At 45.8% G+C, this 27,195-nt stretch overlaps 1 long non-coding RNA gene across 1 annotated transcript; it reads right to left on the reverse strand.

Moving 5' to 3' along the window:
• LOC121490473 lies at positions 1 to 24,598 on the reverse strand. The gene is made up of 3 exons (XR_005987691.1): positions 24,270 to 24,598; positions 20,371 to 20,439; positions 1 to 1,028 (listed from the first exon to the last, which is right to left on the reverse strand). It is a non-coding gene; the product is annotated as an uncharacterized LOC121490473 (long non-coding RNA).
• Positions 24,599 to 27,195: the final 2,597 nt, after the last annotated feature.

Consider the following 27,195-nt stretch of genomic DNA (forward strand, 5'->3'; position numbering starts at 1 on the left):
TGACACCTGGCAACAGCTTTCACTGTGGTACCTGTGTCATCTACTATGAATGGCAAGCAGGGTTGTGTGTAGCCCCTGAATCTCATTATGCTTTCTCCCCAGGCTAGCCCACCATCTAATGCCAGGTTCAAGAACCAATCCTAGGGGCATCTGGGTGGTTGAGTGTCTGTCTTTGACTCGGGGCGTGATCCCAGGGTCCTGGATACAGTCTCACATTGGGCTCCCTGCAGTGAGCCTGCTTCTCTCTCTGACTATGTCTCTGCCTCTCTGTGTGTCTCTCATGAATAAATAAATAAAATCTTTTTTAAAAATCCAGTTATGGCATCCTGAACTTTGAAACTGTTTCCAGTGGACACTCCTTATTCCCTGGCAAGTTTTACCTTATATTACTCCCAATTGTGACATGATTTAAAATTTCATACCTTCATTATATAGGTTTCCTCACTGAAGAAAACTTGGACCAATTAGATCAATGGGTAAGGGGGGCGGGGGAATCACCCCAGGGTTCTACCCTCCTCACAAAACAGCCAATGTTCATAGTTGGTCTATTTCTCATTTATTTGTCTTCGTATCCATGTGGGTGTATGAGTAAAGCTAAGGTTGAGGTGCATGTAAGTACAGTTTTAAATCAGAGTGTAATGGGCAATTTTGCATCTTCTATTTGTTACTCTACATCCAGTTGCCCCCAGTTCCCACGTTATGATTCCGTAAGCATGATTTTTTAACGGTCCACTGCATTGTTAGCGTAGCCAGTGAGTGCTGGGGATCTCCACATCTCACAAATTAAGAACCAGTGACAGGGTGGGGAGAAAACCCAGAATTTTTCTGTCCAAACTGCTCCCCTCAGGAAGAAGAGTCAAATATGTCTCAGACTCAATCTTGTGGTGAAGACCCGGACTGGCCCCAGGATGGCTCAGGCTCCAATCTCACCTTCACCATGGATTGGCTGTATGATCTCAGACAAGCTACTTCACCTTGGTTTTCTCATCCACAAAACCGAGATGGTAACAGTTGCTTTGTTCTGGGACCTGGGGGAGGATTAAATGAGTTAATATGTAAAGTGTCTAGAACAGTGCCTGGTATGTGCTAAGTGTTATGTAAATGTGGGCTTATTTTCCTTAGCTCTGGCCAGAGGTCCTACAGGGAGGTTAGGGGACTGTAATATTTTTATTTTGTATGCCTCTGCTCTGATTTAACAGTTTTTATGCCTTTAGATGATCCTTTATTTTACTCAGGAACAAATGTGTTGCTTCAGTATGAATATTAGAATTTAATTCAGAAGGAAAGGAAATAGATTCAGGGAAAAACTCCTTCTACAAACTTAGCTATGATCAATTTTTTTTCCCTCAAAAATACCAAAAGGCTGATTCCTCTTGATAAATCTGCCACAGAGCTCTGAGATGCCAGTTTATAAAAGCCTCTCATGTGGCCTTCTTTGTGCGTTCTGTGATCACTGCCATGATATTTGCTTCTAGAAAATCATTTCATCTAAGTTGTTTCCTCAAGGATTCAGAGAGGAAAGTGATTTTTTTTTTTTTTAAGCATCCCTGGATGCAGGAGCAAGCTTGCTGGATGGAGGGTTGGGAGATGTGAGGACTTGTCCTAGCTGCTTCCTGAGTCCCTGCACGGATTGTCTGGGTGACTTTGGGCAAATCACATGGCATCTTCGACGCTCGTGTTTTTGCTCGTGTTTAAAGGGACATCTGCTGTGAATGGAAGTGGGCGTTGTACTTAACAGCCCCAGAAAGATGTTAGAGGATTACCATAAATTCAGTTTTGCAAGAAAGTGTTGTAGAAATTCAAAGGCATTGTATAGAAGTGTCATTCTTGTTTATTAGATGGAGTACCATAAACTTGCTCTGATTCTTCATCTGAAAGGGGTTTGGGTTTTTTTTTATTCCCCCAGCATGTCTCCTGCATGTGCCTTCTGGAAGCAGGCCACGTCCAACAGCCGAAGATATTTCACAATGAACAAATAATTATAGGGTCCAGCATTGTGTTTCCTCTCGGCTCTCATAATGAACTAAACTAGCCTGTTTATTTCCATCTGAGGGAAGCAGACCCATTATTTTTACTGTATCTTGTTCTGTCACGTGCACATTACTGAGTGTCACTTCGTTAATTATAAGTTCCAAGAGAAAGCATCTCTATTTAGGCAGAGATCTACAGCTCATATGACCAGCATGGCCTTTTTAGGGAGCCTACCGCGTCGCATGCTGCACTAAGAGACAGGCTTGTAGCTATAGTAACTGAAATCTCCTCCAGGCCCATGGCGTGGAGAAGGCTGGGGCAGTGCTGACTGTTGGTTTCTCTCTCTCTCTCTCACTGTGGTTCCGAATCCCCTGGGACATTGGTAGGATTATTGAGAGCTGGTTCCCCAGACCCCCAACAGTGTCTTTTTTCCTCTTAAGGCATTAGATGTAAAACTAAAGAAGAGAGCACAGAGAGGACTGCATAGTTTAATACCCTGGTGCCAGAATGATCTATGGCACTGAGCATAGTGCCTACACCTTGCAGTCATCAGGAAATGCTTATTTATTTGTTCAAAAAATACTTATTGAATGGATGGCTTTCAGGTGAGTGTGGACATGTTTTGTTTTTTAATTTTTTTAAGTTTATTTTTTGGGGACGCCTCAGTTGGTTGAGTGTCTGACTCTTGGTCTCAGCTCAGGTCTGGATCTCAGGTCATGAGTTCAAGTGCTGCACTGGGCTTCATGCTGGGTGTAGAGCCTATTTTTTTAAAAAAAAAAAGGTTTGTTTTTTTTTTGTTTTTTTTTTTTTTTTAGTAATCTCTATACCCAGTGTGGGGCTCAAACCCACAATCCCAAGATCGAGTCACATGCTCTTCCAACTAAGCCAGACAGGTGCCCCCCCTTCTTATTTTAAGTTTATCGAGTGTGAACACATTTATAACATCCATATTTGCAAAAACTGTTTTCGGGTTCTGTTTCTTATTGGTATTACTTTTGCATCAACGGTGGAGCACACGCTGTTTTTCACAGTAAGGAGGGAGGTCTCCCTCCTTCTCTCTCGGTCCTCTCGCTGGATGGCAAGGACTTGCAGGGGTTAGAGGTGAGCCCACATGATGACCAAATCTGAACAAGGACCCAGTGTCCTTTGATCAGTATTTAGCAGATATCCTAACTACATGCCAGGCATACGCTAAGTGCCAGGAATACAGAATAAATGGCCTCTGTCAATATGCTCGTGATTCAGTGGGGAAGACAGATGCCTCTCCAAACCTTTTCACTTGGACAACCCTTCCTCTGACTTCTCAAATTTAGTTCAAAGGTTGCCTTCTCTAGAGAGCTTTCTTGATATTCTCCCATAAACCTGTTTCCTCAGAACCCTGGATTAAATTGTTAGTTTGCAGGATGCCTGGGGGGCTCAGTCGATTAAGCATCTGCCTTTAGCTCAGGTCATGATCTCAGGGTCATGGATGGAGCCCTGCGTGGGGCTCCAAGCTCAGCGGGGGATCTGCTTCTCCCTCTCCCTCTGTGCATGCTTTCTGTCTTTCTCTCTCTCAAATAAATAAATAAAATCTTAAAAAAAAATAGTTGGTTTGCTCACCCAGTTCCATATTTTTTGACTACATACTTATATTTAGCAATATGCTTAACACAAATTTAATTTGGCCCTTTTGAGGATTGGCTCATCTGATTCACACAAACCAAACTCACAAGAGAATAATGGTTTATCCAAAGAGTCCTTTTTCTCATTTCCTGGGGGTGTGCAGGACCCAAAAGGGAGAGCACAGAAGAAGACTACACCTTTCCAAGGCGCCTTGTCTGGGCTCCTGTGGTCCAACGCACACCTCCATTCAGTGGCAGGAGCTATGGGATCCCAGCTGGGCTGGGAGATCCTGAGAGACAAGGACAGGATCTTCTTGAGGATGAAAAGAAGAGGACAAAGATCCTACCTGAAGGCTGTATCGCTGCAGTAGCCAACCTTACATCAACATGGCTAGGTGAGGAGGCCCAGCCATTTGATCAAACTCCAGTCGTGATGTTGCCGTGAAGATACCTTTTTAGATGTGCTTAGCATTTCAGTCAGTAGACTTTGAGTAAAGCAGATGACCCTCATCCAGTCAGTTGAAAGCCTTGAGAGCAAAGACTGAGGTCCCCAGAGGAGGAAGGAATTTTGCCATCTGACTGTCTTAGGACTCAAAATGCAACACTGACTTCCAGCCTGCCCACCTTACCTCTAGCTCTCAAACTTGCCAACCCCAATAATTGCATGAACCCATTGCTATCGGTTCTGTTTCTCTGGAGAACTTCAACTAATACAATTGGTACCACATGGAGATTTGTAACACAAGATGACAAGAATTAGTACTCTTAAAGTTTTTGGCTTTTAATCAAAGGCATCAAATCAGATTTTTAGACTTGGAGTCACTCTAAAAAGTTATCAAAATTAAAGTTACAGTTTCATGTTAGGGATGCCTGGCTGGCTCAGTTAGTAGATCTTAGGGTTGTGAGTTCAAGCCCCATGTTAGTCCTAGAATTTGCACTAAAAAGATTACAGGGGCTCTGGGGTGGTTCAATAGGTTAAGCATCTGACTCTTGATTTTGGCTCAGGTCATGATCTCAGGTTTTTAAGATCAAGCCCCATGTCAGGCTCCATGCTGGGTGTGGAGTCTGCTTAAGATTCTCTCTCTCAAAAAAAAAAAAAAAAAAGATTCTCTCTCTCAGGTAGCCTGGGTGGCTCAGTGGTTTAGTGCCCCTTTCAGCCCAGGGTGTGATCCTGGAGACCCGGGCTCAAGTCCCACATTGGGCTTCCTGCATGGAGCCTACTTCTCCCTCTGCCTGTGTCTCTGCCTCTCTCTGTTTCTCTCATGAATAAATAAATAAAATCTTAAAAAAAAAAAAAAAAGATTCTCTCTCTCCCTCTGCCCCTTCCCCTGCTTCTACTCTAAATTAATTAAAATTTTAAAAATTACGGCTTCATTTTATTATGGAGAAAACTAAGACCTAGAGAAGCCAAGTTTCCTATCCAAGGTCACCCAGCAAAAAGTAATTATAATGGGTGAGGCTGATACCTGGTCTTCTGACTTACACCACTTTTTATATATTGAAAAAACATCAATGAGGGATCCCTGGGTGGCGCAGCGGTTTGGCGCCTGCCTTTGGCCCGGGGCCTGATCCTGGAGACCCGGGATCGAATCCCACGTCGGGCTCCTGGTGCATGGAGCCTGCTTCTGCCTCTGCCTGTGTCTCTGCCTCTCTCTCTCTCTCTCTCTCTCTCTCTCTGTGACTATCATAAAAAACAAACAAACAAACAAACAAACAAAACATCAGTGAAATGATAAAATATATAATGTGTTTACACCATACCTTAATTTTTATGATGGTGTAAGTAAAAAATATCCTTTCAGAATCTGACTTACATGTAAAAGTCACTCTGGTTCTATTATGAGGAATAGAATGTGGGGAGGGGGAATTATAAGAGCTGGGATATAGGTTAAGTAGCAGGTTCATAAAAGGAGTTAAAAACTCCATTTGATACCTGGCGATACCTGCTTAAGGAAATACTCAAGCTCCCCTAGTTGGTGAGTTTGTTTCCCCAACTAATTCTAAGAGAAGCATCTTCCTAAAACTGGGGAAGGTCCTGAGCCTCTGGATCCCAGTGACTCCTCTGCTGTTTAACACTTGCCTGCCAGGCAGGCTCTACACTTAGGCATGGTTGGTGACAGCCTGTGGATTTTGAAGGACACCAGGAAGACATCCACTATCCCTTATTCTTGCTACTGTCTGAAAGTCATCCATCAGAAGCTTAAAATCATCTGTTTTGAATAAGTATCATCCTGTCCCAGATATTTATTGAGCACCTACTGTACACCTGGCTCTATGCTACTTATTGAGAACAGAGAGATGAATAGATGAGTAAGACATGGTCCTTAACCTCAAGGAGCTCACAGTGTATAACAATAATATAGTACCATGTAGGAAGTCAAGTGTGGAGATATACACAGGATGAGCTCCCAAGACAACCTAGGGTGGAAGGTGAAGGTAAAGAAAGGAGACAAAGAATGTTCCCTGAAGGAGGGAACGCCTACGCTGAGCCTGGAAGAGGCAGGAGAAGGCATCAGCCAGGCAAGGCGAACAGGGGTGGTGCTGCAGGAGGTATGTTGTAGAGAGAAACTGCAAGCAGTTCCAGGTTGTGCGTGTAACGTGGAGGACAGCAGATGAGACTGCACGGAGGACAAGAGCAGGCAGTGGGAACCACTGAAGGATTTTAAGTTTTTGTTTTTGTTTTTTCTTAGAGTGTGCTAGTGCTCACGAATCAGGGGAGGGGCAGAGGGAGTCAATCTCAAGCAGATGCCTGCAGAGAAGTTGGGGGAAGGGCGTTGCTCCATCTCAGGACCCATGAGATCATGACCTGAGCCAAAACCAAGAGTCCACATTAAACTGACTGAGCCATCCGAGCACCTCCACTGGAAGGTTCTAAGGAGGAGAGTGGAATGGTCATTTCACATAGATGGATCTAGTTGCCAAAGGAAGGGGGGTCAAGGGATTTGAGATTAGAAGTAGGAAGCCCAGTTAGAAGGGTCCTCAAGGAGAAATGAAAAGACTTTGAGGAAAATGTAGGAGGATAAAATGTCCAGGATTATAGACATTTCCCCCCACCCCACCCCCTGCCCCAGGTTATTTGGAAGCGAATCTCAGATCTTCACCTCATTTCATCTGCAGATATTTCAGGATATCTGTCTAAAAGATAAGGATTCTTTTTAGAAAAATAACCACAATACTATTTTCACCCCTCTCAATGAACCCTTATGCTTTAATATTATCAAGTATCTATCTAGTTGGTGTTCAGTTTCCATCAATGTTAGCTCCTAAATTAAAGACAAAACAAAACTACTTGAATCAGAACCAGTAAACCCCATACACTGAGAGGGTGGCATGTCTGATTCTCTCTCTGTTATTTAAGAAATTGGCTCCTTAGTCCCATAGCGTTTCCCATGGTTCAAGATTGTGTTGATTGCATCCTGTGGTGGCACTTGAATGTGCACTTTGGTCCCTTTTATTTTCTGTAAAATGTTACTTGGCTATAGACGGCTGATCACATTGGGTTTGATTCTTCTGTCAAGATTAGATGGTGCTGTTCTTTCACGCTTGATTGTCTCCCTTTCTGCGATAGCAGCCACTGATGATAATTGCCGAGACTTATTAATTTGTTACATTTTGCAAAATGCCAATGCCTCTCTTTAAGGGACTATAACACACTATCACTGAAGTACGAATACATTTGTCTCGCTGGCTTCTTGAGAGGGACAGAGATGGCAACATGACACCTGTGCTGGCCAGAGTTTGCGTTAGAGACAAAGGGGAGAAAGGTGGCAACAATCTCATCCTTCACCTCACACACGCTTTCCCTCCTGCCAGTTCCTCTCAGAGGCTTTCAGCTCCTCCTCCTCCTGGGCTGGAGGCACCTCAGAACAGAAAGATCCAGGTTCCCAGGGAGGATTTATTTTTATTAATATTTTATTTATTTATTCATGAGACACACACAGAGAGAGGCAGAGACACAGGCAGAGGGAGAAGCAGGCTCCATGTAGGAGGCAGATGTGGGACTCTATCCCGGGGCTCCAGGATCAGGCCCTGGGCCGAGGGCAGCTGCTCAACTGCTGAGCCACCCGGGCTGCCCCCCAGAGAGGATTTAAACTAGTGAAAGCATTAACTAATGGGAGGAGATCAGACTCGCCCCTTCAGGGAAGAGTGTCTTCTAAATCAGAGCAGAGCTTTGCTGGAATTAATCATTGGCTTTGGGAGTGTCGTCTCTATCAGACTAAACAGAATGTGAAAAAAGCAAGCTAGGGTCTAATAAATGATACTGGCGAGCAGAGGAAGGACTGTGCGCCCCGAAAGCACACCTCTCCTTGCACTGGAGGAAAAGGACAGCAACCAGATGCCCAATGCTGTAGCCAAGGGAGCGGAGATGCCACATCCGTGGTCGCTGGAGCAGGAAGTTCTGCCTTGGTCCAGGGATATTCACTCATGCATTCATTCAACAAACACATATTGTGTCCTTACTGTGTACCAAGCCCTGAGGGTTGAGGGCTCTACGCCGCACCCCCCCCCCACACTTTCCCATTCTGGTGGGGAGACAGCAATATACAGATCACTAGAGCTCACTATTCTAAGTGCCTGGAGCAGGGAGCTAGAGCTGCCCAGGAGCCAGGGATTGTCAGCTCACCCAGCCCTCTGGTAACTTGACATTGGAAAAGGGACCTACTGGGGCACCTGGGTGGCTCAGTGGTTGAGTATCTGCCTTTGGCTCAGGTCGTGATCCTGGGGTCCTGAGATCGAGTCCCACATCCAGTTCCCCACAGGGAGCTTGCTTCTCCCTCTGCCTCTGTCTCTGTCTGTGTCTCTCATGAATAAATAAAATCTTTTTTTAAATTTTTATTTATTTATGATAGGCATACAGTGAGAGAGAGAGAGGCAGAGACATAGGCAGAGGGAGAAGCAGGCTCCTTGCACCGGGAGCCCGACGTGGGACTCGATCCCAGGTCTCCAGGATCGCGCCCTGGGCCAAAGGCAGGCGCTAAACCGCTGCGCCACCCAGGGATCCCTAAATAAAATCTTAAAAAAAAAAAAAGGAAAAAAGACGTGAGACCTGCTATACCCATCTCCCTTTATTTTATTTTATTTTATTTTATTTTATTTTATTTTATTTTATTTTATTTATTTTTTTGTTTTTAGGTAATTGTGACTTCTGCAATCCAGGATAACAGAAGAAAAACAGACACTTGTTTTGGTTTAAACCCTCTTAACGGATCCTATGATATCCGTCTTGCTGTGCCTTAGGGCATAGGCAATGTTCTAGTCCTGGCTTGGCCCAGAAAGAAAACTTACACAAGAAAATATTTTCTGGTTTTTTTAATTGTGGTAAAATTCACATAATAATTTACCATCATTGCCATTTTTAAGCGCAGAGTTCAGTGGTATTATATACATTCATAGTGTCATGCCTTGAAGTACAGGGGATCCCTATATTACATAAAGGAATGAACTGGAAAGCCTTTAAAGCTATTTCTATAATAATAAGTTTTATAGAAATCACAACTTCTGGGACACTTTGGTGCCTCAGTGGTTGAGCGTCTGGCTTTGGCTCAGGTCATAATCCCGGGGTCCTGGGACTGAGTCCTGTGGGGAGCCTGCTTCTCCCTCTGCCTGTGTCTCTGCCTCATTCTGTGTCTCTCATGAATAAATAAATAAAATCTTTACTGAAAAAAAAGGAAAGATCTTGAGGTGAGATCACCCGATTATCCAGGTGGGCCCTAAACCAATGACCAGGGGTAATAGACATACCCCGGGGAGACACGGGCCCTACAGAGGTGGACACAGAGATTGGAGTCCTGCCACCACAAGCCAAGGCACACCTGGAGCCACCAGGAGCTGGGAGAGTCAAGGAAGTGTCCTCCCTTAGAGCCACCAGGAAGAGTATAGTCCTACTGACACCTTGATCTTGGGCTCTGGCCTCTAAAACCATAAGAGAAGAAATGTCCATTGTTTTAACACCTAGTCTCTGGTTATTTAATACACTGATCAATGTGCATTATTTAGAAATATTAATTTCCTTTTCCTTATGTACATTTAACTTCTTTCCATGACTTTCCCATTCTCCTTCCTTAAAAGGGCTCAAGTTCACCCTCAAGCCAGGCTGCCTTGTTTACATACCAATGTAGCTGTGTGACTTAAACCAAATTACTTAACCTCTCTGTGCCTCAGTTTCTTCGTCTGTAAAATGTTTTTGTAGGACTAGTTGAATGAATACATGTAAATGCTTAGGACAGTGCCTGGCATGTTGTAACCAGTACATGTACATAGTAGTCATTAGGATTCTCCTCTGTTCTTAGGTGATTTCCTTTCCTCATCAGAATGCTACTTCTTCATGGTAATGAGTCCAGGTTTGTTCCTGACTAGATTTTTAAAATTATTATTGTGATTCATTCACCTCATTATGCTTTGAGGCCATTAAGCTGGGTGAAATGTCACTCAAAAAAACATGAACAAACCAAGTCCAGTGGGATCTCCCTAGATAGTCAAAGTTAATGATTAGGAAAGTCAAAAGTCCACACCATTAGCAAAACAGAAAGATAAAGAGCCTGATTTAACTAATAAGCTGTTCAGTACCATGGCTTCTAATTGACTTTCCCTAGGTTTCCCTTTGAAATGCTTATTTCAAAGGATATAAATAATTTAATTGATTTTCAGAATAATGAACTTGTTTTTGGCAGGTGTTTCTAGGTTTCTCTGCTTTGTGCTGGGGGTAGGTCCTGGGAGAAGGAAGGATTACTAGATTTAAGGTTCTCCCTGACTATCCTACTTTCCAAATGTTAAGCAGCTTCCATACCCAGCATGGAGCCTAACACAGGGTTTGAACTCATGAGCCCAAGACCTGAGCTGAGATCAAGAGTCAGATGCTTAACTGAGTGAGCCACTCAGGTGCCCCCCTACTTTCCAAATTTTAAAGACAACATTTGTTTTTCAAATAGTCATTGTTTCCCTTTATTTAAAGGAATTTAAAAGTAGGCCTTCAGGGATCCCTGGGTGGCTCAGCCGTCTAGCGCCTGCCTTTGGCCCAGGGTGTGATCTAGAGATCCGGGCTCCTTGCATGGAGCCTGCTTGTCCCTCTGCCTGTGTTTCTGCTTCTCTGTGTGTGTGTGTGTGTGTGTGTGTGTGTGTGCGTGTCTCATGAATAAGTAAATAAATAAAATCTTTTAAAAAAAAAATAAAAGTAGGCCTTCACTTATAAACCACTTAGTTCAAAATGGCACAGCAGCTGTTATGACTGTTTCTAGTCCAGATACTGCCAATTTTTTGAAAGTGTTTAATTTCCTAGGACAGCTGCCCCTCCAGAGTGCTCCTTCCATGTTGCATTAGTAACTGGAAGTCCCTAACTCCCTGCTCATCTATGGGGCCTGCTCATCTTAAAACTGGACTATGATCATTTCTTTTCATTGTCTTTCCTTGAAATAAATGGGAAAGGATAGGAGGACAGATATATCTGCTTCCCAAGCAGATTCCTTTGCTGTATTTGTAAACTCAAGAGTCTTTCATGGCATATGTTGGCATGTCTAGAAGCCTCCTATATGGAGACCTCCATCCTAAAAGATGGAGAGCCTATATTAGGCTCTCACCTAATATCTTCACGGGCAGGGATCCCTTAGTGGCTCAGCCGTTGAGTGCCTGCCTTCAGCCCAGGGCGTAAGTAATCCTGGAGTCCTGGGATCGAGTTCCGCGTCAGGCTCCCTGCATGGAGCCTGCTTCTCCCTCTGCCTGTGTCTCTGCCTCTCTCTCTCTGTGTCTCCTGAATAAATAAATAAAATCTTTAAAAAATATATATATATATATCTTCATGGGTAATTCTTGGAGCAAATAAGAATAAAATGATTGTTACCGTTGCACACCAGAAGAAAGAGGAGGAGGAGGAGGAGGAAAAAGAAAAAGACTGGTACCATCATTTCAATGCTACGTTTGAAAATGAGAGCTCATTGTTTGCACCGTGATATTATGACATCTGCAGGCTCTTACTCAGTATGGTAGGTAAATTACTCATTTTGAAAAAGACATTTGCATGGCTCTGTGCTCTAGATAAGTTCTGACTTGTCTCCTTGAGCTGGGTGGCCCCACTGAGTAAGTTTCCAAATGCAGCAGTGAGAGGCTTTAAGATGATTCCTTGCCTCAATCTCACAGAAAGCCTCAGAGCCAGAGACCAGCCATACCATCACCTGGATGGAGCAGCATCTAGATGCTGGGGCTCAGGGAAGGAAGAGGGAAAGGCGAGGGGGAAAACAAGAATGAAAACGAGGGGTGGGAGGAGGAAGGTAAAAAACCAAACAGATCAGACATTAGGGAGAAGAAAGCACAAGCCTTTACCATCTCCCAGCATTGTATCTCAGTCTGCACTTTGTGGTTTGGGTGCTGTTAGAGGAACAGAAGGAGTCCAAGATGGCAAGAGAACATTTTCCTAAAAGAATATCATTCTAAAAAAAGGTTTATGATAGCAGAGAGAAAGCTCCTGCTTAAAATGGTTTTCTCACTATTCTTGCTTTTTCTGCGGGCCGAGAATGTGTCATGGAACAAGAAACAGTCACTGTTTCTTAAAAGGCTAAAGTCTAAAGTGAATAGAAATATTTACTGATCTGTTACTTTCTACCTCTCTCCCTGGCCTGGGGACTGTCTGGTGCTGTTGGTAAATAGAAGGCAGTAAAGATTGTGTTTAGTAGAAACCTAATCATGGTGGCCTTACCAAAAAGGAGTTATGATTGTCCCTATACACCAAGTCTGAAGTAGTCAGTCCTCAAATAGCATTTGGGCTTCCTAACTTCCATTTGACCATCTTTAGTATAAGCTTCCCTCCACATGGTCATAACATAGTTGCCGAGCCTCTGAGTATTGCCTTCAAGTTCCAGGCAGGATGGTTAAGGGCAAAAGGTAAAAGACACATGTCAACTGAGTTTATTTCTTTTCCCTAAGGCTTTATCTCATTGTCCCAAACTGAGTCACAGTTTAGGGTATTTAGGGTAGCTGCTACCCTAAATAAACTTGGGGTTGCCATTTATTAGCTGTATACTCTTAGTCATACTATTTTTTTTTAATTTTTATTTATTTATGATAGTCACACAGAGAGAGAGAGAGGCAGAGACATAGGCAGAGGGAGAAGCAGGCTCCATGCACCAGGAGCCCGACGCAGGATTCGATCCCAGGTCTCCAGGATCGCGCCCTGGGCCAAAGGTAGGCACTAAACTGCTGCACTACCCAGGGATCCCTTAGTCAAACTATTTAATTTCTCTGTACCATATTATCATCAACCCTAAAATGGAAATAATAATGGTCCCTGGGCAGCCCGGGTGGCTCAGTGGTTTAGCGCCGCCTTCAGCCCAGGGCCTGATCCTGGAGTCCCGAGATTGAGTCCCACGTCAGGCTGCCTGCATGGAACTTGCTTCTCCCTCTGCCTGTGTCTCTGCCTCTGTGTGTGTGTGTGTTGCTCTCATGAATAAGTAAATAAAATGTTAAAAAAAAATAAAATAATGGTCCCTATCTCATGTAGTTGTTATGAGAAATAATGAGTCCGTATCAATGTGGCATTTAGAACAATGCCTTGGGATCCCAGGGTGCTTGGTGGCTAAAGCGCCTGCCTTCAACTCAGGGCGTGATCCTGGAGTCCTGGGATCGAGTCCCACATCAGGCTCCTTGCATTGGAGTCTACTTCTCCCTCTGCCTGTGTCTCTGCCTCTCTCTGTGTGTCTCTCATGAATAAATAAAATCTTTAAAAAAAAATAGAACAATGCCTAACACACAGTAAAACCATATAAGCTTTTACACTATTATTATTATTATCATGCTTTACTTTTTTGTTTATTGCCTGCCTTACTTTCCTAGAATGAAAGCCTAGGGAGCAGAGATATTTATCTATCTTGCACTGCCCTATGTCCTTTACCTGTAACAGTGCTTGGTACAAAGCAAGCACTCAGTAATGTGTTGAGCACGTGAATGAATACGCAGAACTCTGTACCAAAATTGGAGAATATATATTCTTTCAAATACATATGGAACATCCTCAAAAATTAACTACATACAAGGCCATCATGTACGTCTCAGTAAATTTCAATCAGTGTTATACAGACCATATTATCTGTCCATCACTCAATTAAGTTAGAAATGAGAGATAAATTTTAAAAACATATGTTTGAAACTTTAAAAATACCTCTCTCGTAATAACTCATGTGTCAAAGAAGAAGCCTTAATGGATGTTTAAATTATCTAGCATTGGGCACCCCTGATGGCCCAGCGGTTTGGCGCCACCTTCAGCCTGGGGTGTGATCCTGGAGACCCGGGATGGAGTCCCACATCGGGCTCCCTGCATGGAGCCTGCTTCTCCCTCTGCCTGTGTCTCTGTCTCTCTCTCTCTGTCTGTCATGATTAAATAAATAAAATCTTTTAAAAAAATTATTTAGCATTGAATGATAATGAGAGGGACGCCTCTGCCTTCAGCCCAGGGCGTGATCCTGTAGACCTGGGATTGAGTCACAGGTCTGGCTCCTTGCATGGAGCATGCTTCTCCCTCTACCTGTGTCTCTGCCTCTCTCTCTCTCTCTCTATGTCTCTCATGAATAAATAAATAAAATCTTAAAAAAAAAGAAAAGAATGATAATGAGAATGCCTCATCTTAAAACTTGGGAGATGCCATTGGAGCCATACTTCCAGGGAAATTGATGGCCTTAAATGCTTCTATTAGAAGAGTAGGCAGATAAAAGTCATAGGATAAACATTCAACCCAACAAACTCAAGGACAAGAGAAAGAAGGTAATGGTAGACATAAAATCTGTAACTAAACCATGGATCTGAGTAGAGGCCTGGGTCACCCATCAGAGGCCATTGGTTTTTACCATGTGATGGGGGTCCTGGACACTGGCTGTCCGGTCAGAGGCTGCTGTCTTGGGGGTGTGGGGCTCCCCACAATGGACCAGCAGGCCAGGCCACACTGACTCCTTGCCAAGAGGCCCAGCTGCTGCCATGCCCCAGGGGCTTCCCATGCTGCCCCCTGCTTCTTTTTCTATCCGTCTCCAACCGAAAGCCACTTGCACAAAGGCTCCTCATTGGGGCCTGTTCAGTGGCAAACCATCCCCTTCTTTTTCTTCTCCCTGCACATCCTGTCCCCTGCTGACTCACTACCCCCTGGCAGCCAGCTGGGAAGCCAACCCTCATTCCCTCACACCTATCAGACCTAGAGGTCCAGGGATGGGGTTTGCAGCCTCTTTCTCCACCACCCCCCACAGCCAGTCACACGCCTACAACCCTTCCCTTCCTCTCCAGCCCACTACCTCTGTCCTATGTCAGGCTGCATCAGGCTTGTCCTGATTATTTCAAGAGCCTCCTCATGGCCTCTCTGCCTTTAGTGTGGCTTCTCTTCATTTTCCACAGCAGGTCATTCTGGTCTGGTCATTCCCAGAGACAGCTTTCTAGAAGCACAGATCATGTGACCTCTCTTTATTCTGCCTTACATTTCCTTGGAGGTCTTCATTAACCCCCCAGTCAGTTAGGGGCTCTGTCTCTCCCACTTCTCTAGCACCCAGAGCAAACCTCAGTCATATTACCTGTCATGTCCCTGGCACATCTGGGGACCACATAGTTGTCACTGTTCTAAGTGTGGTTTGTGGTCTAGCATCTTCGGCATCACATGGGGGCTCCTTGGGACTGCAGAATCTCAGGCCTCAACCAAATCTACAGAATCTTAATTTGCATTTAATAAGATCCCAGATGATTCATTTGCACCTTAAAATTTGAGAAGCACTAATGACTGATGAGAAGCTTCTGCAAGGGGAGAGGGCAAAAGAATCTGAAGTTCAAGTTGGTCTTTTCATTTCCTTTGTCTTTTGTTGAGCTTGGGGTGGGGGTGGAGGGTGGAGACAGCCTATTGAAATGACCTACACACATCCTACACTGAATAAAATCAATGCAAGCTTGGAGCCTCAGATCAGGAAGAGAACTGATTATTCTGGAAACAGCTGACAATTTCAAGTTAATGCTGTGCTGCCCTGAATGAGGCAGACAGATGCCAGGATATGTCAGCAAAAGGACCTGTCATAGCATCAATTAAGAGAACTGCTGAACACTCACCCTTTCGTTGGAGCCCAGCATGAAGGGGAGTGCAGCAGGAGGGTGAGAAGGGAGACTGGCTCTGTCCTGGCAACAGGAAATTGCCTTAGGAAGATTGATTTGCACATAGTGCGAAGTCATTGTTAGACAGAAAGGACTGTGTGCTGAGCCTTTCTTGCGTGTTCCACTCACCCAGGTTGTCCCACCCAATATATTCTTAGCACTCCTATTGCTCATCAAGCAGTCACAGGAGTGGCACTTAAGTAATTGGCCCTGAAGCCTCACTTCCTGAAAGGCTCCAGTAATCTTTCTTTGATACAAAATAGATCTCCAGGGCAGATCCAAGCTGCCCTATGTGGAAGCTGCTTGGTGGGGTCTGGGGCAGGGCAGGGGCTCTAGCCGTCTGGTAGCCATCTACCTCCATACACCAGGCACCGTGGTGGCAAATGGACATACGTGACCACACTCAGTCCCCTCTCTGGCTGTGTCACCCTGGTATTCTCATCCCTAGAGCTGAAAAAGCTGAAGCCAAGAGACATGAGCTGACTGGAGGCATCCCACAGCTAACAAATGGCATTGGTATGTGGGTTGGCATTGGTATTAGAGATGGTATTATGGGTTGAATTGTTATACCCCCCCCCAAAAAAAAAAGATACATTGAAGTCCTAACCACTAATATTCCAGAACATGAGCTCATTTGGAAACAGGTTCATTGCAGAGGTGTTTGGTTAAGAGGAGGTGATAACTGTACTAGAATGGGCCCTAAATCAAATATGACCGGTGTCCTTACAGGAGGGAGAAGGCGGATGTGACAGCAGGGGGCAGTGACAGGACTGATGGAGCTACCAGCTGAGGAACAGCACCTCTGGAAAACACGAAGCTAGATGTGGCAAGGAAGGATTCTTCCCTACAGGTCTCGATGGGAGTGTACCCCCATTGACACCTTGATTTTGGACTTCCAGCATCCACAGGTGAGGCAATAGAGTTCATTGTTTTAAGCCACTGCTGTGGTACCTCATTACATACGGGAGCCCCGGGAGAGCAGTGCACCTGGGAGCATAGTTTTGTCATTGATGTCACCCTGCTGACAGGATCTTGAGGGAGCCATTCAGGGCGCTCAGATTGATAGCATCCCCACTCACATGGCCACCCCAGAGCTTTCCCGGGCACATGTGAGATGGTGGCCAGGGTGGAGGAGTCACCCCTGCCTGGAGGGCTTCGAAGGATGATGTTGACAGCTAAGTCAGGAAGGGCCTAAATCCTGCCTGGAGGGACCCTTGACACCCCACTCTTTTATGAAGAAAGAAAGCAGATGAGAGTGTTCAGGGTCAGGCCCCAGGAGAAACCTGCAAGAGGAAGATGCTGAGGGAAGATGGGTTCCAGGAGAAGACCAGCCTCAGCCTGAGCCTTCGGGGAGCTTGGAGCCTCATGGCCCCTCAGAGGTGGTTTCCCCCAAAAGGTAAGGGATGTGGTCACAAAGGAATCCTGGCTCCACCCACTGGTGGGGATGAGGCTGTGTGTGTGCATGTGTGTGCGGGTGTGTATGCACGGTGTGTGTTCACTTAGTGATGGAGAGAGATGAGTTGGTCGGAGAGGGAAGAAGGAACTAACTAGATTAATTAAGGTCCTTTCCCCTGTGACTCAGGGGGTGGGGGGGTGCTCTGGGCAGGGGGAGGTCCTGTCGGCAAAATCCCTCATTGTTTAAGGATCAGTGTTCCGAGAACACAGCCTTGACTTCTGCCTCCTTTGAAACTCCTTATTTAAATAGAAATTTGACTGAAAATCAAAATACCTTTAGGAGAAGATGTGGATCAATTAACGAGTGCAAATTTTCTTACTAAGTCACGAGGACCCAGGGGTGCCTAGAGCACATCCTCGGCTCCCCGGGAGCTCTGCTCCTTTCCCATCTTCATGCCTCAAAAATAAAACCAAACAAAGCATGGCCTCCTTGGGTTCTAGCATCAGGGTTAAGGTGGAGGGCTGAAGACTTTCCTCCACTGGAAACCAGCAAAATGAGGCGCCCTGGGAGAACCGGGGAGGAGAGGCGTTCTGCCCACAGCATAGGGCAGTCCCTTGGGGCGGCTGATTTGGGGGCCTGTGCAGAGTCCCTCTGTGGGGCCCCTGCAGGGCTGGCCTGGGGCTCCTTGTCCCCACTTATTCATCTGTTCTCACCTACTTCATCTGCTGCCTCCGTGATCGGGGGAGCCAGCCAGTTTCTGTTCTCATCTCACCGGGAATGGAAGTAAAGACGGGGCTGGCCAGAGGCCAACCATGAGATGCTGGTACAGTCCCCCACCACTCCCTCAGGGTGCCACCCGCCCACGCCTCCCTACAGATGTCCCTCTGAGCTCTCCCCCTCTGCTCACCCTGCAGAGCTTCGTGCATTCTCGCTGCTTGCCCAACCCCACGCCTCTGCCTCCTATCACCCAATTACCTGATTGGTATCCAGCCTGAACTGGAAGTCATACTCCCCTCCGCGCTCTCCTGTCTCTCTCTCTCCTGTCTCTTGTTCAGACTAAGGTGCATATGGCTACCAGAAGTCTCACTCTCCCTCGGGCCAGAGGGAGGAGGTGTCACTTATATCCATCAGAGTACTAAGCTGACAAATGAAGCTCCCGGGGAAGAACTGCAGGGGCAGGCAGTGAGCCTCAGAGATGGAAGGTGGCAGGAGGGAAGAGCAGGCTTTCCTGGAGTCCCTAGAACCATGTATTGATTACTAACTCATTTCACAATATTTATTGAGCCAAGGCGGGTTGGGGGGAAATGTGTAAGGAGAGAATCAGCAAAATTTTATGTTCTAAATGAATCTGACAGGACCCCTCCTGTTCTCAATCTGAATCCTGTTCTCTGGGCCTGAATTAGACCCCTCCTGGTTGGGCAGCCAGGGTGGCTCAGTAGTTTAGCGCTGCCTTCAGCCCAGGGCGTGATCCTAGAGTCCCGGGATCAAGTACCACATCCGGCTCCCTGCATGGAGCCTGTTTCTCCCTCTGCCTGTGTCTCTGCCCCCCTCTCTCTTTCTCTCTCTCTCTCTCTGTGTCTCTCATGAATAAATAAATAAAATCTTAAAAAAAAAAAAAAAGACCCCTCCTGGTGGTGGTGGTGGTGGTGGTATGTGTGTGTGTCAGAGAGAAAGACAGAGAGAGAGATGAGTGGTATGTGTTGGGGGATGTGCAGTGTTGTGTATGTGATATGATGTATGGGTGGGCTGTGTGGTGCCTGTGATGTATGTATTATATGCACAGAGTGTGTGGTATGGGAGGCATGTTGTGTTTGTATGTGCATGATGTGTGTGTGTGTGTAAAGCAGAACCTTCCACGGCACTCTGGCTGGCATGGGATACTCAACTTTTGTCTATACCCCAGGTACCTGATATAGCTCCATCTGTACCTTCCCAAGCAGCAGTTGGAAGGATTGGGACAAGAGAGGACACTAAGTCTCTCAGCACATATTTATTGAACCCCCACCAGGGCTGCCCAAAGATGTTTACTTTTACATTAATTTTGTATATGGCTTTTAGGTCAAGATCCAACTTCATTCTTTTACATGTGGACATCCGGTTTTCCCAACACCATATGTTGAAAAGGCTCTCATTTCCTCATTGAATCGTCTTTGTCACCTTGTTGAAAATCATTTGACATACATACAGACGTTTATTTCTGGGCTCTCTATTCTATTCCATTGGTCCATATATCTGTCTTTATGCCAGGACCATATTATCTTATAGTATGGGGTTTTTTTTTAAGATTTAATTTATTTAGGGGATCCCCAGGTGGCTCAGTGGTTTAGCGCCTGCCTTTGGCCCAGGGTGCAATCCTGGAGTCCCCGGATCGAGTCCCGCATCTGGCTCCCGGCGTGGAGCCTGCTTCTCCCTCTCTCTCTCTCTCTCTCATAAATAAATAAATAAATAAATAAATAAATAAATAAATAAATAAAATCTTTAAAAAAAGATTTTATTTATTTGACAGAAAGAGAGAGAGCACAAGCAGGGGGAGCGTCAAGCAGAGGGAGAAGCAGGCGTCCTGATGAGCAGGGAGCCCGATGTGGGGCTCTGGGGCTTGATCCCGGGACCCTGAGGTCATGACCTGAGCCGAAGGCAGATACTTAACTCATTGAGGCACACAAGTGCCTCCATTTTGCAGTTTTCAACGTATAAAAATTTTTCACCTTCTTGGTTAAAGTGTTTTCTTCTTTTGTATTCTTTTGATGCTATTGTAAATTCTCTTAATTTCTTTTTTTCTTAATTTCTTTTTACGATTGTTCAGTATAGAAACAAAGCCAATTTTTGTGTTGATTCTGCATCCATCAACTTTGCTAAATATATTAGTTCTAACAAGTTTTTGTTTTTTGTTTTTTTGTTTTAGTTTTTTGTGGAAAGGGAAGGTTTTTTAATTTTCCAGTTGAAGAGGGAAAGCGGTGGATTTTAAACAGTAATGTAAATTTTCTACCCATTGGAGTCTCAGCAGGAACACGCTGAGTAAATTACTTTCATGGAGGACTGAGCTGAGGGATGCGTGGGCTTTCATTCTCCTGGGTAATCTATATGTTGTCCTTAAGCCTGACCCTAAAAAAAAAAAAAAAAAAAAAAAAATGCCTGACCCTAAGGAAGGGTCTGTGTGGAGCCCCTCATATGTAGGCACTCTTTGATTATTTTTGCTTGCATGACTATAATGCATTATTTAATTGGGTTGAATGTGTAATAAACTCCCATGATACAACATTCAGAAGGGACGAAAGGCTGTATAATGGAAAGTCAACCTCTTACCTTCATCACCCTCCACCCAGTTCTCCTCCCCAGAATCAGCAGCTTCTTGAGAGTTCTTCCAGAAATGACCTGGGGTAGACACAAGCATTTAAGAAAAGACACTCACACTCTTTTCTTTTCTTTTTTTTTTTCCTTTTCTCCCTCCCCCCCTCCCCACTTATAAGCATTGATCTTCCCCTTGCTTTTTTCCCCTTACCAATATATGTTGGTGATTATTTCATATGAGTATCTAAGTTGCTCCTCTATCTTTTTAATAGCTGTGTAGTACACCATCAGATGTTCATTCCTTGATGGGCTAGGTGGACATTGAGGCTGTCTCTGATTTCTGGTATTACAAATGGCACAGAACGATTATGAGGATTACTCTGGAATGGCATTCCAGTGCCACAGCTCACACTGGGGAACATTTGGAGAAATGTCTACTATCTCTGTTGTCAAGGTGCCCCTGAAGAGTATCCACTGCCCTCCGCATCACAGGGTTATCTTTAGGTGGACAGTGGAGGAAATCCTCCCAAGTTTCTGTACCGGGGTTAAAGTGATGCTTCTGAGTTCTGGATTTTTTTTTCCATCTTGTAGACTCTGGTTCATGGATTGGATTGTTGGTCACTCTTAGCTTTGGTCACCAAGGTTCTCAGAACTGAGTGTCTGGGCCTTGTTAGCAACTGTACAGAACTACTTATTAACCATTTGCAGATACTAATCCTTTTTTTTTTTTTTAAGATTTTATTTATTTATTCATGAGAGACACAGAGAGAGAGAGGCAGGACATAGGCAGAGGGAGAAGCAGACTCCTTGCAGGGAGCCCGATGCAGGACTCAATTCCATGATTCCGGGATCATGCCCTGAGTCAAAGGCAAATGCTCAACCACTGACCCACCCAGGTGCCCCTGCAGATACTAATCTTATTCCATTACTTCCATTATTTCCCCTCCCTTTATTTTCGTTTCACTTCAATTCCCAAAGTTATTTGTTTTATTCCTTGACATTCCGCACATTTTTGTAAACCATCTGAAGTTCATTACGATACGAAGCAGGTTTACATGAACCTAAACAGAAATAAATATACCTTTCATATGTAAATGAAATGAGAGTTTGGGTCGAGTACCTAGAAGCAGACTTGACCTCCCTCAACTGTCCTAGCCAGCATGATACACAGGCCTCCTCTCTCCGAGCCTCTGAGGGGGGGGTCCCCCAGCTGTCCTCTTCCTGCCTGCTTCTGTGGCCCAGGAGCCTTATTCCAGGATTTATGCTCGTCCATCAATATGCTTCCAGGGCCTGCTGTCCCCGGCAAAGCCTGAGGAGAAAACCTGACACCCTGCATCCGGGGCGCTCTGGGGTCCTGCTACTGTGGGTCTCCCTCTTCCTCGTGTATCTCACAGCTGCACACCGCAATTACTTCATCCCACCCACCAGCGTTCTTTGGCTTTACCGTGAGAAAGCAATTGGCTTTCTCATCTCAGAAGCCCCTTTCATCTTGCAGAGGCCTCTGTGCAGATAGAGCGGTTTGGTTCCCCTACAGGCTGATTTTCGGATTTATGGTTGATCGGCCTGAGAGAAGCTGGGTGAGGGAACAGCTGGGAGCATCGGAGTCCAGGGTGACACATGGTGGGCCCTTCCCCACCCTTCCCGGGGGCTCCAGCTCCTGCACAGGACTGCTGTTTTAAGTCAGCGGAAGGGAGAACCAGGGCCATTTGCAATGCCTGAGGTGGGCGTGGGGCACCTGAGCAATGGGAACCAGGATCCGGGACTCGGAGATGCAGCTGGGGGCTGCTCTCCCAGGGCCACTCCGCATGGGCCTTTTCCAGAGAGGAGTTTGACCTTTGCAATCCTCAGCATCTTTATCCACAAAGTGGGCATTTAATACTATTGGGCCCACAGAGTTGTTGAGGATGAAGTCATAACAGCTAGTGCTTTAATAGCCCTTACTACATACCAACCGTCGTTGATGTGAACTCCCTTAATCCTTACAATACTCTTGGTTAGGGATCCCTGCGCCACCCAGGGATTGGCGCCTGCCTTTGGCCCAGGGCACGATCCTGGAGACTCGGCATCGAATCCCACATCGGGCTCCCAGTGCATGGAGCCTGCTTATGTCTCTGCCTCTCTCTATCTCTGTGACTATCATAAATAAATAAAAATTAAAAAAAAAAACACTCTTGGTTATTATTATCTCCGTTTTTCAGGGAGGAAACTGAGGGTAAGAGCACTTAAGTGATTTGCCCAAGTTCACACAGCTAGTGACGGAGCTGAGATGTGAACCCAAGTAAATCAAGCCCCAGAGTCTGTGCCCTTCAGCACTAGGGCTCTGAGACTAGTCTGCAAAGGTCCTGGGGCAGTGCCTGGCACCTGAGGAAGTCACTCATTCAACTGTAGATCATTCTTTTTTTTTTATTTTTTTTTTCAACTGTAGATCATTGTTCTGGTGTCTGAGCCTCTGAGCCTATTCCCTGGCTGACCTGGGAGGTGAGCTCTAGCAGAGGTGATCTAGGTGATTCTCTGGCAGCCCCTCCTACCACTTCCCCAGGTTGGCCGCCCTTGCGCACCACATGGGCATGCCGAGTATATAACTCCATCAATGTACTTAGCACCTTGGGCTTGGGTTAAGATTCTCTGTTTAAAAAAAAAAAAAAAATTCTCTGTTTACAGCTCTGTCTTCCCTGCTCCTCTGCCAGCAACTCTTCCTTCCCATATCGCAGCACGAACCACAGTTCTTGATAATTGGTGTTTAAAATACATTGTTTCGGGGATCCCTGGGTGGCACAGCAGTTTGGCGCCTGCCTTTGGCCCAGGGCGCGATCCTGGAGACCCGGGATCGAATCCCACATCGGGCTCCCTCTGCCGGTGTCTCTGCCCCTCTCTCTCTCTGTAGCTATCATAAATAAATAAAAATTTAATAAAATAAAATACATTGTTTCTTTGCTTTGCCCTGGGCCCCTGAGATTTCCCTGGGAGACGGTGCGCCCACCACTGGGTAACCTGGTCCTCTTGAAGGCCTGCGTCAGAGACATCCCTTCTGCTTTGCCTGCTGCTGGCTCAAGCAGGCTGTGTCAAGGGTCTTTTAAAATTATCTTTATAACTGTTGTTGTTCTCTAGCACAAAAGCAAATTAGGCCTTTAAAAAAGGAATGTGAACATTACAGGAATTTTGAAAATGAAAGTGAGCCCCTTGGCCTCACCTGCAGAGTCTCAGGCTGCTCCCACCCTGACCTGCCCAGTCAGGTTTAACAGGATCCCACTGACTCTGAGCCACCTGAAAGTCGGAAAAACTGGCGGCAACCCTTCTTCTCAGTGACCCCGGCTAAGACAACAGTGTCACCAGGTTTGTGTGCAGGAGAGCCTTTTAAAAAGCACACTCTTCTAACGTCTCAGCAATTACCTGCAATTTTTAACCTCCTCAAAACCAAAACGCTCATCAGTTGTTCAGCAGGAAGCTAATAAAGACCTCATTATCTAGTCTGTCTGCTTCCACTCTCGCCCCTTCTTCAACCCCTTCCCCTAACCCTCCACCCCCAACCATGATGATCTTTTTAAAACATAAATTGGATCATGTTATTCCTCTGCTTAGAATCCCAGGGTGCCTTTCCATTGCCCTGCCAATTGGGAACGCCCCGCAGCCTTCTCACCACCAGCACCTGCCCCTCCACCCCTACCCCCTTTTACACGCCTCGTCCTCCCTCTCCACCTCCTCCCTCCTTCCTCCCCACCTCCACCTTCACCCTCCCTTCCACCCTCCATCCTGACACACTGGCCTCTCTCCTCTGATTCCAGGTCTTTGCAGTCTCTGCTCCTGTGCCCAGATGCCCTTTCTTCTTCCCCTGCCTGGGTCCTTTTCAAGCTTTAAGGTCTCAGCTTAAATATCACCTCAGAGGTATGAGAGGAAATGAGGCAAGCACCTCATACCTTCCAGTATCCTCTGTGTCTGTCCCCAGCTTTGCGGTCTCCCAGGGGAACCTAAACCCCAGGAGGTCAGGGGCCGTCTTGTTGCGCTCCTGCTGGCTCTCCCTCAAACTTCCCACAGCGCCTGTATACAGTAGGCTAATACTCAATAAATAGCTGTTGACCTGGAGCCATTTCCTGAAGGTCAGGTATATTAATATCATCACGCTTTGTTTACAAGTTTGTTGAAGTTACAAAGATAATAGATGCTATTTATATATGTTTTAAAACTCTGCAGGAAGGACTAAAATGAAAAGTAACATCCTCTTTTCTCTCGATTCCTTCTCACTGCAAAAGTAACCACTGATAACAGTTTATTTTGTCTCCTTTCCAAATTGCATTGCCTTTAAACACACACATACACAAAGATTGTGCTATCAATATTGATTCTATTCTGCAATGTTCTTTTCTTTCTTTTTTAAAATGTTTTTAGGAGATTTTATTTATTTATCCATGAGAGACACAGAGAGACAGAGACATAGGCAAAGGGAGAAGCAGGCTCCCTGCAGGGAGCCCAATGTGGGCCTCAATCCTAGGACCCTGGGATCACGCCCTGAGGTGAAAGGCAGATGCTCAACCACTGAGCCACCCAGGTGCCCTGCAATTTGCTTTTCTTTAATATTGTAAAATACGAGGGTGCCTGGATGGCTCAGTTGGTGGAGCATCTAACTCTTGATTTCGATTCAGATCATGATCTCAAGGTTATGAGATCAAACTTCAAATTTGGCTCTCCACTCAGCAAGGAGTCTGCTTGGAATTCTTTCTCTCCCTCTGCCCCTCCCCGTGCTCTTGTGCATGTGCTCTGTCTCTCTCTCAATAAATAAAAAAATAAATAAATAAATAAATAGGTAGAATCTTTAAAAAATATATAAATATATTGTGGTAAAATACACAAACATAAAATTTACCATCTTAACCGTTTTTAAGTTTACAATTCAGTAGTGCTAACCAAATGTACGTGGCTGTACAATTGATCTCCAGAATTTTTCATCTTACAAAATTGAAACTGTACACCTATTTTTTTTTAATTTTTATTTATTTATGATAGTCACAGAGAGAGAGAGAGAGAGGCAGAGACACAGGCGGAGGGAGAAGCAGGCTCCATGCACCGGGAGCCTGATGTGGGATTCGATCCCTGGTCTCCAGGATCGCGCCCTGGGCCAAAGGCAGGCGCCAAACCGCTGCGCCACCCAGGGATCCCCTATTTTTTTTTAGATTTTATTTTTAAGTAACCTCTACACCCTATGTGGAGCTTGAACTCACGACCCCGAGATCAAGAGTCACACACTCCACCGACTGAGCCCGCCAGGCACCCCTGAAGCCGTGCACCTGTTAGCCATTTCCCCATCTCCCCCTCCCTCTAGTCTCACAGCCACCATTCTATTTTCTGGTTCTATGAGTTTGAACAACTTGCTTTTTGAACTTAATTCGCCTTCCCCCGTGGGCTCGTGGGATCCAGCCTGCTATTCCTGCAGCCGCATAGTAGGCCACAGGAGCCACATCTGACGTTCAGCCAGTCCCCTCTCAGTGACATGAAGGTTGCTCCCAGGGTTTTGCTATCACGGAAATGCTGTGGTGCCAGGGCTAAAGCCCAGCACTGCGGGGTCAGAGAGTGTATCTTTCCATTTTTGCCAAAATGCTGCTCAGAGAAGTTGTACCAGCCACCCTCCCATCCACAGAAGATGAGAGGGCTGTTTCCTGTGCTTCCCAATGTCAACCAAGTAAGTGCTGTCCCATCCCAGAGACAGCAGGGGCTGGCTTTGAAAGAAGGGGCAGTGGCTCCCTTCTGCACTGGTTTCCCTGGGGAGAAGCCCGGGTGGGGGAGGGACTGCTGGGGAGATGGGAATCCAGCTGCTAGACTGTCCACAGGAGGAAGTCTAATTCAAAAGCCATATAATGAGTGGACCTGGGAAGGAGCTCGTTGCTGTGGCAACCTGATTCCCCTGCTGCCAAAAGCGGGTTTTCTTCTTTCTTCTGCACCTGGCAGGAGCTCCTCTCCTCTCAAGATTACTCGAGAAAGAAAGACAGAGTTTGGCATTCTTTTATTGAGGTCAGTGCACATTTTCAGACAGTGACCACCCTGTTGCTGACAAAATGTGATTCTCAGATGTCGTCCGGAGGCGAGTCGCTGCCTGAGCCCCATCCACGTGGTGCATACCTGGGTCCCTGGCCTCACGCTGAAGTCAGGCGTGGACCCCACCTTCCTGCACTGTCTTCACTGACACCCCCGGCCATGGCAGGTGGGCCAACCTCATGAGGAGACAGCTCTGTTCCCCCCACAAGAAGAGGCTTTCTAGATTTTGTTTTTTAAGAACACCAAAGGTCAAGGTCAGGGAAGCTGCTTGAGAATTCCTCTCAAACCAGTCCCTGGTTTAAATTGCTTTGCTCTGCTTTTGCCAGGGCATTTTACCTTGAAAGTGCTGATTGAAACAGAGCAGAATTTTAAAAAAAGATTTTATTTATTTGAGAGAGAGAGAGAGAACAAGCAGTGGTGAGGAGCAAAAGGAGAGAGAGAGAGAGAGAGAGAGAGAAGCAGGCTCCCTGCTGGGCAGGAAGGCCAATATAGGGTTCGATCCCAGGATCCAGAGATCAGGAACTGAGCTGAAGACACATACTTAACCCACTGATGGGTTAGCCCAGATGCTTAACCGACTGAGCCACCCAGGTGCCCCAGAGTAGAATTAAATTAAATTATTTTGAGCTGTTTCCCCCCTATCAGGCTCTATCTAGGCACACTGGACATGCCCTGTCTAACCCTTAAACTCTCAGTAAGGTGGGAATTATTATCTCCATTGTTCTAAGAATGAAATCTGAGGCTCCAGCGCTTAAATTATTTGCCCAAGATCTGGATGCAGAAATAGGAACCTGGCCCTATGAGGGTCTTAGAAAT

The sequence above is a fragment of the Vulpes lagopus genome, chromosome 5, assembly GCF_018345385.1.
Source record: "Vulpes lagopus strain Blue_001 chromosome 5, ASM1834538v1, whole genome shotgun sequence".
Classification (NCBI taxonomy): domain Eukaryota; kingdom Metazoa; phylum Chordata; class Mammalia; order Carnivora; family Canidae; genus Vulpes; species Vulpes lagopus.